Here is a 15,061-nt window from a genome sequence, read left to right as displayed (position 1 = left end):
CCCCTCAAAAAATGAATGGCTTTCCTTTTGTTTCTGATCACACGCGGAAGAGCTAAAAATCTCATTTTTGAAGTGAGGGGACCCCATGTTGGAAAGGGCAAGCAGCGTAGGACGCGTGGGAGAGGATGTGACCATTGCCATGGCGGTGGTTGGACCTTCAGAAGGTGATGGCAGGAACATGGAGTTGATAAGGGGACGTCTCTGACCAAGAGCGGGGTGGATAGCTGAGGTTACAAAGGGAGGGTTGTGGTCTGAGAGGAAGGGGAAGACAACTGAGAGGAGAAAGGGGCAACGGAGAGGAAAGAAACGGGTTGGGAAGAAAGGAAATGAGTGAATAGTAAGCTGGAGATTTTTGAGGTCACGAAAAAGAGCTATAGAAGGAGAAAAAAAAAAGCTGCATTTTTTAAGGAGTTTTTTTTCAGGTTGCTTGAGAGGGAACCAGCAAGGAGCCTTATGAAGAAGAAGCAAGAGAGGTTCTCTACAGATTTTGTGATGGGAGGAGGGGCAGCGGTGATAGCGAAGAGCGCAGCAGCGCCCATTGAAAGAGTGAAGCTTTTGTTCCAGGGGGAGATGTTGAAGAGGGGTCATCTCAAGAGGCCTTATATGGGCGTTGCTGATTGCTTTTCAAGGGTTTTCAGAGAGGAAGGAGTCTTGGCTTTTTGGAGAGGTAACCAGGCCAATGTCATCAGATATTTCCCTACCCAGGTATTTTTATGTTCTTTTCTATCTGGGTTTGTGTTTGGTTGTTTTATCTGCCAATAAATTTGGAGACGAATTTGAGTTTCAACCCAGAATCCACAGCGGCAATTCCATGATAAAAGCAAATTGTTTCGATTTGTTTTACATTGTTTTTTTTCCTTCTTCGGTATTCCATGGAATTGGGATTCCGAACTTTGATGAATCTAAGTTGATTTCTTTTACATAGCCATGAATTGAAGTTGTAGATTGTTTGTTTGTTTTTTCAATATCAGCGTGATTGGGATTTTATCAAGGCTTCATATGGTTGCAGAGAAGCGGAAAATAAAATATTATTTTGAATGTAGGAAAATTTATTGTCATTATTTATAGCCTGAACAAAATAAATTTAAACTCAAGAGAGTATCTTATGGTCATTTGGTTTAATGGAGGTGAGTTTTAAGACGGGGAAGGAATCAAACATAAGATTGGAAAATTTCTTTACTTTTGTTTTCTTTTTGTCAGTTTTCCCAAAAGTAAAAAAAAAAAAAAAAGGAAGGTGCAGAATTTGCTAATGCTTTTGGGTTGAAAGTTTAGGTTATAGGCACTAGTTTGTTTGTTATCGGTCCATGGCATAACAGTGTTGGACAACTTGGGGCTTATGTGTCATGTGGATGTGTATGCACTTGCTTGATTTTGTTTTTTTTTTATTTATGACAAAGTGGATTCTTTCTTATTTTGGTCTTTACTTTAAAATCTTTTCTTTCTTTAAATATAATTTTCCAAAAATTTCAACATTCCAAATTTTATTATTATTATTATTATTATTATTTTATTTTTAAAGAAGTGTCACCTTCAAATGAATTTTAGAAACTCCAATTTCTTTCCAATCAAATTCTCGAAAAATTCATTTCCCAAATAATTCTTCAAAATTCCTTTTTTTTATATTTAATTTTCAAATCTCTATTTTCAAATATTATTTCGATCCTTAAATTTTATTTTTAAAATTCCATCTTTAAATAATTCTTCAAAATTCCGATTTCCAAATTCAATTCCCAATTTCTGAAATTCTAATTTCCGAACTTAATCTCCAATTTCCAAAATTCCAATTTTCACATTTATTTATTATTCATTATTATTTTCGTTATTATTATTTTATTTATTTATTTATTTATCTTTAAAATTCCATCTTTAAATAATTTTTCAAAATTCAGATTTTCAAATTCAATTCCCAATTTTCGAAATTCCAATTTTCCAATTTCCGAACTTAATTTCTAATTTTCAAAATTCTAATTTTCACATTTATTTATTCAATCATTATTATTTTCGTTATTATTATTTTATTTATTTATTTATTCATTTATTTTTTAAAAATTCCATCTTTAAGTAATTCTTCAAAATTCCCAATTTCCGAAATTTCAATTTTCCAATTTCCGAATTCAATTTCCAATTTCTGAAATTCCAATTTTCACATTTATTTACTTATTTATTTATTTATTTATTATTATTATTATTATATTTATTTTTTTTTAAAACTTCATCTTCAAATAATTTCCAAGATTCCCATTTTCATAATTTGATCTTCATAGTTCTTATTCTCAAATAATTTTCAAAATTCTAATTTCCTTCAAATTTAATTTCTAAAATTCCAATTCTTAAATTTACTTTTCAAAACTCCAATTCTTAAATAATTTCCTAATTTCTTTTAAATTTAATTTTCAAAGTTCCAATTCCTTAATTTAATTTTCAAAACTCTAAGTCTCAAATAATTTTAAAATTTTCAATTTTTTTCAAATTTAATTTCCAAAATTTCAATTCTTAAATTTAATTCCCAAGACTCTAATTTTCAAATAATTTTCGAGACTCCAATTTTCAAATAAATTTCAAAAATCCAGTTTTCCTTCGAACAGTTTTAATTCCACTCTAATTCACAAATAGTCTTATGTTTCTCTTGATTTTACATAAGCATGAATGCAATTTTCATAATTCCAGAATAATAGAATTTGTGAGACTAATTCGTGCAAGATAGATTGGGCTTTGGGGGGGGGGGGGGCCCACATATGAGTTTTCTCTGCTGATTGTTAATTGTTATGCTTAATGAATATTGTTTGATCTTTGTCTTGCTCTTTGATATGCATGTGATGATTTTATACTTGAGTTAACCTCGTTTCCATGATAGTGCACTATTACAGCCAAGGTATGCTCCCACTCCCACTTTGCTTATTCTTACGCGTGATTCATTTCATTATATGATCATTTCGTTGATATTTATTGTTTTCTTTATCAATTGTCATATTTGTCTCGTCTTATTTAGTAGATACCAATTTTTAGGGGCTTAGAGTGATGTTAGGGTTTTTACCGTACCTTCCTAATAATTAACCTGATCTCCAAATTCAGACTTGGTTTTTCATAGACCTATTTTTCCTTTAGGAGTCATACTTAGAGTTTTTCTCATGGACTCCAAGTCTTTTCTAAAAAAAATCATATTTTTCACCAAATAAAAAAAAAAAAAAGTGGGAATGCGGGGTCCATAGGTCTATTTGACAAATGTTTTCAAAAACAGTTATATGTTGTTCATAATAAAAAAAAAAGGAAAAAAACATGTTTAACAAAATAAAATAAAATAAAAAATAGATGCCTTCAAATAATATCTTTGAATTATTTTCACTTGTTTAATTTTTTTATTATTTTAAAAAATAATTATATAAACATGTAAAATGATTAAAAATAAAGTATTAGATATACATATCATTTACAAACATATTTAAAAATATTAAAAATATGTTAAAAATATTTCATATTCTCAAATAAAATTTTGTTCTCCAAAACATCATATAATAATTATAAAAAATAATTTAAAAACTATTTTCCAAATTTATTTGTTAAAATAATCACCAAACAAACCTTTAATTTCCATTATCTTTTAAATAACAACCAAACTCAAAGGTTACTATGTTATTTTATACTATAACATATAAATTTTGATAATTGCTTATGACCAAGTAAAAATGATGTTATCTTGATAAAATATACAATTATTTTTCATAAGTAATTTAATTAAATAACACTCAATTATTCGCTCGAAAGTATAGCGTGTGAAACTTTAAAAAATTAAAATTAAATCAAGTTATATTATAATATATTGTGATGTCAATGTATTTGTATTGTACCTCTATTTTATGACAATAATTTTAGAAATATCCACTTATACCCTATCGATATTGATATTAACACATCATACCTTTATATTAATATTATTTATCAAATGCATTGAAATTATTTAATTATATATATATATATATATATATATATATAAATGAGTATAGTAAATTCAAATTAAATGTTTCATTTAGTCTCAAAATGGTCCGTATTATAAGTATATTAGGAAATATAGTATTACGATCATACAAAATCATATGTTTCATAAAATAGTTCAAGAAAATTTTAATTACAGCTAATGTGAGGCCACCTGCTTTAATTGTCTTATAAAAATAAATTTCAAATGCTTTAATTGCCTTGAATTTCTCCATTTTTAGTTAAGGGACATTTGTGGAATTTTAACTATTATTTTACTAAAAGAGCTTTGAAGGACATCTCTGGGTCTCTGAGTCTCCGCCCTTCCATAAACGACACCGTTTGGAATGGCTAGTTTATCGTCGTCTCTTCCACAAAGCTCTCATCAGTTCTTGACCTCTGTCCTCTCCCGACGAGGTCCTTCGGCCTTGCCCTACGCTGAGGACGTCAAATGGATGATCCGCCAGCACTTTCTTTCCCTCGCCGATGCCTTCCCGGCGCTGCATCCACTGACTGCCGCCTACACCCACAACGACGGCCGCACAGTCAATCTCCTCCGAGTTGAAGGCAACATCCCAATGGTATACCTTCAGGTCACCTACTACATCCCATCGTCGTCTGGCTCATGGAGGCTTACCCTCGCCAACCCCCCTGCGTCTACGTCAATCCCACGCGCCAAATGGTCATCAAATGCCCTCACCCCCACGTCAACCCCTCCGGCCTCGTCTCCCTCCCTTATCTCCAAAACTGGATCTACCCTACCTCCAATTTGGCCGATTTTTCCCGGAATTTGAGTCTCGTGTTCGGCCGTGATCCGCCGCTTTACTCTCAGCAGCCTCGCCCAAACCTAAACCCTAATTCTATCCCTCCCAGAGCGTTTCGGCCATCATCTCCGCACCGGCCGGCGGAGGATCGCACTCAAGTTCACCGGAACGCGGTTAATAGACTGGCCGATAGATTACATGGTGATAGTGAGGTGTTAAGGAAGACGAGAGAGGCGGAAATGGAAGAATTATTTAATGCTCAAGCGGTGTTGAGGCAGAGAGAGGAGCAGATTTCGAAGGGGTTGAGGGAAATGCAAGACGAGAAGGAAGGCTTGGAGCTGCAACTGCAAATGATTTTGATAAATTCAGACATCATGGAGGCGTGGTTGAGGGAGAATCAGGGGAAGAGGGTCATAGACGTGGAGAATGCATTCAAGCATTCCGATTTTGTTTCGAGACAGATGCTGGAGTGTAGTTCTTCAGATTTAGCTATAGATGATGTGATATATGCCCTGGATAAGCCCTTCAAGAGGGGTCAATCCCCTTCGATCAGTACCTGAAGAATGTGAGGATGTTATCACGGGAGCAGTTTCTCCATCGAGCCATGTCTGCGAAAGCAAGGGCTACACAGCTGCAGGCTCATGTCTCTAGTATGGCCCAGAGGGCATCATCACAATACGTTATATGAAAACCCATGCATGTAAATTACACCACATTTTCATATGATTTGAGGTTAGATTATTTGTGAAGATTTGTATTTTATTTTCCCTTTCATTGCCATAGAATATAGATGATTGATTTGTTTTGATAGTATATATATGCAAAGAAAAAAATTTTGGTTTTTGTTGAGATTTCCTTAGAAGTTGCCGAAGATTGTTGTTGTTCTTTAACGAGGATATGCCCACAATGGACACAGTCAATTTGATGTAAGCATGTCACGTTATTTTGAGGGAAAGAAGAGAAAATTTCTTATGTTTGAATGATACTTTTTAAATGCAGATGGCCTTCAATGAGCCAGACTAATTCCAAGTGGGGCCGAATGCTACTCCCATCCTCCATCCTCAATATTGTTGCAAGCAATTGAAATGTTATCATATGCAATAAAATTCAGCTTTAAGTCTAATTTGTTTTTAAAAGTAATTAAAATTCAAATTGATTTAAAGTTTAAAGTATAATAAAGGCATTTAAAAATTAATTTAATTATCATCTATTATTTGATATAGTTTATAAAACATATATAATAATAAATATGAAAAAAAAAATCATCATGAAGAATTATATATCACAAGATAAAAGTTTGAAAATGTCCGTTTTATTAAAATTTTCAAATCAAACGACTTTTATAATCATCAGAAAATCAAATTAATATGATGATTAATTAAGTTAGAACAATTTTATTAAAATTTTCAATTTTCACTTAAACCCTTGCCTGTAGCTCATGGCTCGTTTTTCTGATGGCAGAATGCTATGGCCTTATGGGATGGCTCAAGAAGTGGCGGCGGACCGTGGGAGAAGGCTTTTGAGAATGTTGGAAGAGATGGGCTGGGGCTTCTGTAGGAACGCCTTTGAGGAATGGTGAGGTTTATATGGTTTCCTAAACTGAGGTGGGGCACACTTTGAGGTGGAGTCGCAGTGGGAGGGGGTGGGGGGTGTCCCACGTAAGATGTAGGAAGATTGGGGGAACCACTGGGCCAGACAGTGTGCCAAGTCAATGCCTAGTTTGCACTGACGGTGCTTATGTGTCTCAGCAATGGTGGACTTCAGATAATTTGAGCACTTTTTTAACAGAATATTTGCAGAAAGGGATGATTATGCCAATAATTTGGAATCTAGGGTAAATCAGGTAATAAAATATTTATGCTAATAATTTGGAATCTAGCTTTCTGGTACAGAGACTCCCTCGTCTACTGTTTAGGTGTTTTTTTAACAAAAACATTCTATTGAAGATGATGGTTTGACAACCATTGAGAAATAATAATAATAATAATAAAGCAGCCTATTCGAAGTGACTAAGAGTGCTCAACTCCTGGTTCCACTGCGAATCTCGATCTTTCTCTTCACATCTCACCGGCGGCGATCTCTCATAAAATGAGGCCAGTCTCATTTTCAGTCTAGGGTTATAGTATGTTGAATTTTTTTCGTTTTGGTTGGTGAAGAAATTGGGGATCTTTATTTGGTTCTCTTCAAAGCATAGGAAAGAAAGAGAAAATAAAATTAGTTCGAATATTTCAATGATTTTTAAGGAGTTTTGGGGCTGAAAATGTGGTTTTTAATGGCTCGAAAATTTCTGCAGTTTAGTTGTTAATTTGGAGACACATTTTTTGTTTTGATGTGGGCATGTTCTAATCGAATGCTGTGAGCTTACAGGGGTTTGTGTTGATTTGCAGATCTGTGCTATCTCTATTTTGTTTGGTATGAAGTTTAAATCTTCGAGAGGGATAGTTTCTGTTATGGAGAAAGAAGAGTAGCTGTAGGTAAGCAAAAGGCTACTCTGTTTGTGTAGTTCCCTAGTGGACTATAAGCACTCCTCCACCGAGCTATTTTTGCTGCAAGGACATAATCACTGTCTCACCAAATTGTGATTGCAGGCTTCGAGCCATTGCGCACAGAAATATAGTGTAGGGATCATATGATTTGAGGTTAGTTTTTTGTGAAGATATGTGGATGTTATTCTTTTTCCTCTTCACTTTGCCATGGAATTTAGACCATTGATTTGTGTTGAGAAAATAAAAGAATCTTTGATGTCAAAAAACATGTTATGATCTATTTTAATTTATGCTTTTGGATTCGAAATGTTTTCATGTCTACAATGCTTTGATTTTATATTATAAGGTTATTTAGTTCAATTCTCTCTCATGAGTTGTATTTGAAGAAAAATAATAGTTTCACGTGTGTTTCCATTTGCTTGTCCAATGGTAAACTTCTGTCATCATCAAATAATTCACAAGTCGTTTTTTGGATTTGTTCTGTAATTTAGATTACATTTGGATGTTTGGTTTGGGACATTTTGATACATGGATTTGCAGTTAAATTTTTATTTTTGGTGGTTAATTCCCTTTCTCTTTGTTCTTATGCTTTCTTGACTAGATGATGACTTTGGACCTGAAAATTCTACATTATAAAATGTGGGTAAGTGCTAAGTTTTCTATCCGCCTTTTTTAGCTGTCAAAAGACACATGCAAAGAAAGAAATTCTGGCTTTGTTAAGATTTTTCTAAGAAGTTGCAAAAGGTTGTTTTGTTGCATAGTGTTGATACGGGCATTTCAAATGACTTGAGTTTCGGTTGCCAATGTGCAGATGAAGATAATAAACTTTGCGGTGTTTTCCAACTTACAGAAAAATAAGTAGGGAGGATATCTTCTGGCTTGATCACATACCTTCGGATTTCGTTGAAGGTTTTTTTTCTGCCTTAACATATCTATATATTCTGTTAAAAAAAAATTAAATTTAAAATTTAAAAACTAAAAAATTTGTATAAAATATTATTATTATATATATTGTTCAGTATATAAAAAATATTTTTATATATTATATAACATAATACAACATATTTCAAAAAATATTATGTTCATTAAATATAATATTTTATTAAAAATAATATTATAAAATATATATATCTTATCCTATCAACCAAATATAACATTTGGGTTTGACAACATATGATTTATGACTCATGGGATTATGAGTATGATGACATTGTGGAGGGTTAAACATTTTTATTACTTATTTCTAAATTCAGGTAATGTTTCTTAAAATTTGTCTTTCACCCTCGTAATCCCTTTTGACTGATGCAATGGTAAATAATCAATTCTCCACCTGGATAAGAAATTCAAAATATTGAATATAATTCATAATGCATAGTAGGGAGATCATATTTCTACGGATTCAACCATTGATAAACCTACTTGTTTAGATTATTGTCCCTAGCTAGCTATCCCATTTTTGGATTTACTTTTGGTGCGCTTAGTTTGTAACTCATATTTTGTTTTACTTATTTTCAAATTTTTAAGGTTTAGATAGAATTTCTTTTTAAAAAAAGAAAAAAAAAAAAATCTTTTGAACCATAACTTGATTCTCATTCTTATTTTTAACCATTTTTTCAATGAGAAATTAGGTCTTCTTGGTGGAATTGTAGGAAGTGGATTGAATCGGGAAATTTATTTGGGCCAAATTGTGTTTCACTTGAGTCCTGAGAGATCCAGCTAAGTTGACCTATAAATAAAAAAGCGGGCATGTAAACGGGCCATGCTGGCTCGGGCCATTCTTAGCTTGGCCTAGTGGCCTTCGGAATTGCTTCAAGATGAATTTCAACGTTAATTTCAATTTTTTAAATTAATAATTATACATTTGTTTTAACTATTTATGACAAACCTTATTTTTCAAAAAGTAAATTTCAATTCATTTTTATATTTAAATAAAAATTATTACTATTTTAATTATTTGTATCCAAATCATACCCTATATATTTTGATTTATCTTACAATGTTTCAACATAATAGGAAAGTGCAAATAAAAATACCCCATTACATGTACCTTCCAAAATTTATTTAAAATTCATAGATTTTTTTTTGAACTTTAAATATCAATAAAATTGTTGATTCATAATAATTTCACTTAAAATTCATATATATATATATATATGAGGGAAAAAAATTAAAATCCCTACCCTTCCCATTTAATTTTAAGAATTTTTTTCAACTTCAAATACAAATTACATTGTTTATTCAAAATAATTGTTGTTCTTAATTTCCATCTATTATAAGTGTAATTAATATAAATAAACACCATTATTGTTATTTGAAGTATAAAAGAAATTCTTAAAATTAAAGCAAATTGAAATTTGAAAGGTATGAAGAATAGGATGAATAATAGTGTTTATTCCACATATTGTTCATACTCTTTCCAATTTTATAGTTTTGTTACTTTTAAATTATTTTGTTCATAATTTTCATCAATATAAATGTAATTAGTATGAATAAACACTGTCTTGTTATTTGCAATGGAGAAAAAAATTATTAAAATTTAAAAAAAAATGCAAATGTGGAGATTACGAAAAATGTGAGAATTTGTAGTATTCTTTAAACCTTTTCCAATTTTGAAGTTTTTACTTTTTACTTTTTACTTTTTACTTTTTATTTTTCATCATTTTCATTAATTTTATTGTTATTAGTATAAATAAACATTATTATTATTATTATTTGAAGCAGAGAAAAAAATCTTAAAATTAAAACAAATGTAAATTTGAAAGTTATGGGTTTTTACTTTTACTTTTATTTTATTTTTCATAATTTTCAGGATATTAAATATCTTATTATTATAATAATGTGTTGTTAATAATAGAACTTTTTTTTTTACTCTCTCATTATATAATATGAACACTTATTACCATGTATCTTTAATAATAGATTCATATTGATGTAGAATATAATATATATAAGTTTTATTCAAATCCAACTTTTATTTATTTATATAATATTAGTATTTATTTAATACAGTTTTATATTAAATAAGTACTATTACTTTGTAATCAATTAAAAATAAAACCTCTGGGGAAAATCAATGATATGTGTGAACATAAATTTATAATAAAAATATATAAATATAAATTTATTTATTCTCGATAATACATGGATATAAATTCATTATTAATTTATTAATATAGAAAGTTATTGTAAACTCCTTTATTTAAAATTTTCTCTTATATTTTTTATAAAATATTTAAAAAAATTATATTATATTACACATATTGTTTTTAACTAGTAATAATAAAAAAGGCAGTAGCATTGGTCTCATTTCATCGCTATTGAGGGTTCAGAGACAAGCATTATTCAAAGTCCTCAGTCACTGACTCGAAGGGTCCCAAAGTATATTGGTCTCGGCGTATCGATTTGATATCAAGCTATACATAAAATAAAATAATTATAAATTTTAAAAAATTATAAAAATGTTATGTAAATTATATAAAAAAAATAGATATAATTAAATAAGCTTCAAAAATTAATAAAACAAAATTTGTTCACATTTAACTCAAAGCTATTTATAATAATACTAAGAATTGGGGATTTAATTCTCAATCTGCCATACAAATACATTTAATTTTTCATTAAATCCCATCACATACCATCCATATCATTTTGGGACTCAATCATTTAATTTAATTTAATGTGTTACCATAAAATCCTATCTCATACCATCAATGTAAATCCATAGGAAAGACGTTTTCACTTTACCAATTGGGCTCCCCATCTCCCACCCTCGCACACAACCATTGCTGTCAAGACCGCCAATAGACGACATCACCTGCAATTCCAAATTTGCAACTATGCAAGACCCAAAACTGGAGGGGGAGCAATCTGATTGTGAGGGGTTGTCTGGCTGACGTCACCGTTGTAAGATTCAGTTCACTTAACGAGTTACCACCGCCGACACCAAAGCTCCACCCTCCGGTAATGCTCAATTTAAAGGAAAATTAGGTAAGTAAATCCCAAATCATGCCCTCATCCTTCAGTGGTTTCTCCTCTTATTTCCGAATGGGTCAGGGGTTGGGTTTTTTCTTCTTCGTCTTCTTCGATCTTTTGGGTTAAAAGCTCCAATTTCAAAATCATGGGTGTTTGCTTTTGAAAGGGTAATCTCTGATTTTTATTTTTGAAAATGTTCTGATACTTTATTGTGATTGGACAGAAGAAGAGAATGTTTGAAAAAATTTCTATAATCTAACCGAGTTGACCGAGTTAACTCGGAAACTCAAACGAGTCAACCGAGTCTTATCGATTCTGTGCCGAGTGTGTGCATTATATCGTATCAGGTGTCGGTCTCGTCGCGGCAGGTGTCGAGTGGATACGACTGACCCGAGTTGTACCGGACTCGATTGATACTTTGAACCCACATGAGCCGCGTTGAAGGAGACTCGAGAGAGTGGTCAACACCTTGTCTCATTGCCAATCTCAATCTTTGTCCCCATATCTCGCCAGCGGCAATCTCTCATATTCTCTTGTCAGTCAATCTCATTTTTACCGGGGATTTTTCGAAATTGTGTTGGAACATGTTGAGTTTTTTTGCTTTTGACTGCGGAAGAAATTGGGGATCTTTGTTTGGTTGCCTTCAAAGTTTAGGAAAGAAAGAGAAAATATACGCTAGATCGTTGTTTGGTTTTCAAAATTCTTCTATTTACTGTCTTTTTTGTTTAATGGATTTATATATGCTAGATTAGTAGAAATTAAAAGGGAGAATTGTGTTTTGGGCCCAGTTAGGCCAAAAAATTAACATTTGGTCCATATATCATGCATATTTAAGCCTAAGATCCAAACAAAGTATGTCTTTCATTAATCCCTAAAATACCCTTAACCCTTACATAAGCACAAGTGAGTGTGAATTTCAATTTTTCTTTGTGTTTTTTTTTCCCTTTTCTATTCCCTATTAAGTATTACTCATTTTTATTTTTTTTCTTTCAATCTATATTTCCATTTTATGTCAAATAAAAAGCAATAATATTTTTTTGTTTTTCATTTTTAAAGATATTGAATCTTTTTGCTCTTATTATAAGCAATGATAAAAATTTTCGGATTTTTCATCCAAATATTTTTTTATCTTTTTGTATTTATCTTTTAGTTTAATTTTCATTTTTTATTTTAAATTTATATTACCCTTTCATTTATATTTTTCTCTTATTTTTAATTATTTTTTTTTATATTTTCTACATTAACCATATTTTAAAAATTTTAAAAATTGACTATCACTTCACTTTATTATATATATATATATATATATAATATATATATATATATATATATATTATATATATATATATCCTTTTAGCTTTTTAATTTTTAATGTTTTTATTTTAAATTTTTTAAAAAGATAAATTTATTGAAAAAATAACTAAGATATGAGTTCTAATATTATATTAATAATTTTCTTATCTAGATAGACCAATGCAAAGTATTTTGATCCACAACAAGAAAATTGTCAATACAATTTTTAGTTAAACTTTAGAAATTAAATTTCAAATAAAATATATTATATAAAATTTTATCTAAAATTATTGAAAGTGGTATTTAATTTTTTTTATTGACTTTCAAACTTATCTAATTTTTTACTTGAAAGGTAATAGAACATGTTTACAAAAAAAAAAAAATTAGTTTTTCATTTTTTAAATAAATGAGTATAAATATATTAAAAGAATTAAAGATAATCTTAGTAAAAAATTTGATAAATATGATTATAATTTTAAATATAGATTCATTTGGATAAAATTTCACAAAAAAAAAAAAAAAAAAAAAATAGTGGAAAGAAAGAACATTGCTAAAACTACAAAAACAAAATATGCAATTACAAAATTTTGATGATGAAATTTAAAAATAGAATTTGAAACAATTCTTGAGCGAAAGAATTTGAGTGGGGAAAAAAATCTTTGAGTGGAAAAAAATGGGAAAGTTTTTCAAAATCACTTGAAATCCTTAACAAAAAGTGGTCTTGTACACCCTTGTACAATTAGTAAATTTGTCTTGTACAGTTAGTGTAATACCCTTGTACAATAACTCAAATTTCATACATCATTTCATGAATATCTGACAATAGGTCGGTTAACCATGTTTGCATTGGTTTGGTTTTAAAAAAGAAGAAAAATTATTGTATAATTTTGTTTTACAATCATCATAAGTGAGGTACCTATTCAAATGACCATATACAAGTTAGATAAAGTGCATGAGATGAATGCTTGCTTAACCAATGTGTGTAAGGAATGTCATTTATCCTCGGTTAGGAGAAATAAACAAACAAGTTTTTCAGAATCACTTGAAATCTTTCACAAATAATAGTCTTGTACACCCTTGTACAGTTATTATACTTATCATGTACACTTAGTGTAAATACCTTGGACAGTGACTCAAATTCCATATACCCTCTACTCAATGTGTAACCATAGATAGGTTAACCATGTTTTCATTGGTTTGTTTTAAAAAATAGTGGAAGATGGAAAAACAAAATTTTCTCTCAAACATCATTAGTGGGATAAACATTTGAATTATCATGTGTGTTAAATAAAATGCATAAGATGAGTGTATAATAAAGGAATGTGTACCTCAAGAGTATGCAATCCTTATATGACAAGACAAAAAAAAAATTGTCCAAAATTGATTAAAATCTTTCACAAAAGATAGTCTTGTATACCCCTTATATAGTTAGAACATTTGTCTTGTAAAGTTAGAACATTTGTCTTGTCCAATTGAACATTTACCTTGTACAGTTAGTATAATACCCTTGTACAATGATGCAAATTTCATCCATATGCATACATTATGTGATAATATGATGTGTGAACCATGTTTCCAATTGTTTGACTTAAAAAATGATATAAAACGTAAAAACAAATTTTTTCTCTAAACATCATTATTAAGGTAAGTATTTGAATTGTTATATGCAAGTTAAATAAAGTACATGAAATAAAAGAATTTGTGGTAGGAGAACGTATAATCCTTAGATGACAAGAAAAAAAAAAGTTGTTCAAAATGTACAATTTTGTACACCCCTTGTACAATTAATGTAATAACCTTATATAATGGTATAAATTTTATATTTATGTATAAATTATATCCACATGAGTGTGTAAACTATGTTCCCAATAGTTTGACATTTAAAATAATTAAAACAAATAAAACGTTATTTTATTTAATTTTCAATGCAAAATGTAATTAAAAATAAGACAAAGAAATTACTTAAAAACTATTATTTAAGCCAAGTTTATTTATTTATTTCATTTTATTTTTTGGAAATAAAGAAAAAAATAAAAAATTTATTTAACCATAAGAAATATGAAATTAAGATCAGTTAGAAAATACCAAATATATTTATTTATTTCATTTTATTTTTGGAATTAAAGGCAAAAAATAAAAAATTTATTTAACCATAAAAAATATTGATATAAGATATGTTAAAAATAGAAATAACCCCAAATTTATTTACTTATTTCATTTTATTTATTTAAATTAGAAAGTAATTTATTTTTATAGATTAAAATGTGCACAATTGATTTATTACTTTGTTAATTATGGATATATTAAAATTTTCTATTAGACAAAAAATAAATAAAGAAAATAAATTAAAAAGAGTAATAAATTTATATAATTTAGTTATTTAATTATTTTTCATGTAAAAGATAGTCCCACAAAAAACACATAAATTGATCAATTTCTTTGTTTAATTGTAAACATACTATATTTTTTTTATTTTATTATTAAAATAACTAATGGAAAAAAATAAAAGTGGATAATCAATGAATGAAATTTAATTCTTTTTATTATTTTCATATAAAAAATAGTACTAAACAAGGT

General features: G+C 29.4%; 1 protein-coding gene and 1 pseudogene across 1 annotated transcript in view; both read left to right on the top strand.

The window, feature by feature from the left end:
* Positions 1 to 7,579, top strand: part of LOC117932410 (protein ELC-like) — a 96,398-nt gene extending 88,819 nt beyond the window's left edge. The window contains exon 4 of the mRNA XM_034853652.1: positions 7,322 to 7,579. The gene's annotated coding sequence lies outside the window, so the exon portion shown is untranslated. The remainder of the gene's footprint in view (positions 1 to 7,321) is intronic.
* On the top strand, positions 4,041 to 7,521 carry LOC117932409 (annotated as a pseudogene).
* Positions 7,580 to 15,061: the final 7,482 nt, after the last annotated feature.

Source organism: Vitis riparia, chromosome 15, assembly GCF_004353265.1.
Source record: "Vitis riparia cultivar Riparia Gloire de Montpellier isolate 1030 chromosome 15, EGFV_Vit.rip_1.0, whole genome shotgun sequence".
In the NCBI taxonomy this organism is placed as follows: domain Eukaryota; kingdom Viridiplantae; phylum Streptophyta; class Magnoliopsida; order Vitales; family Vitaceae; genus Vitis; species Vitis riparia.
The sequence above is the reverse complement of the archived record's forward strand: the minus strand, read 5'-3'. Positions and strand labels throughout refer to the sequence as shown.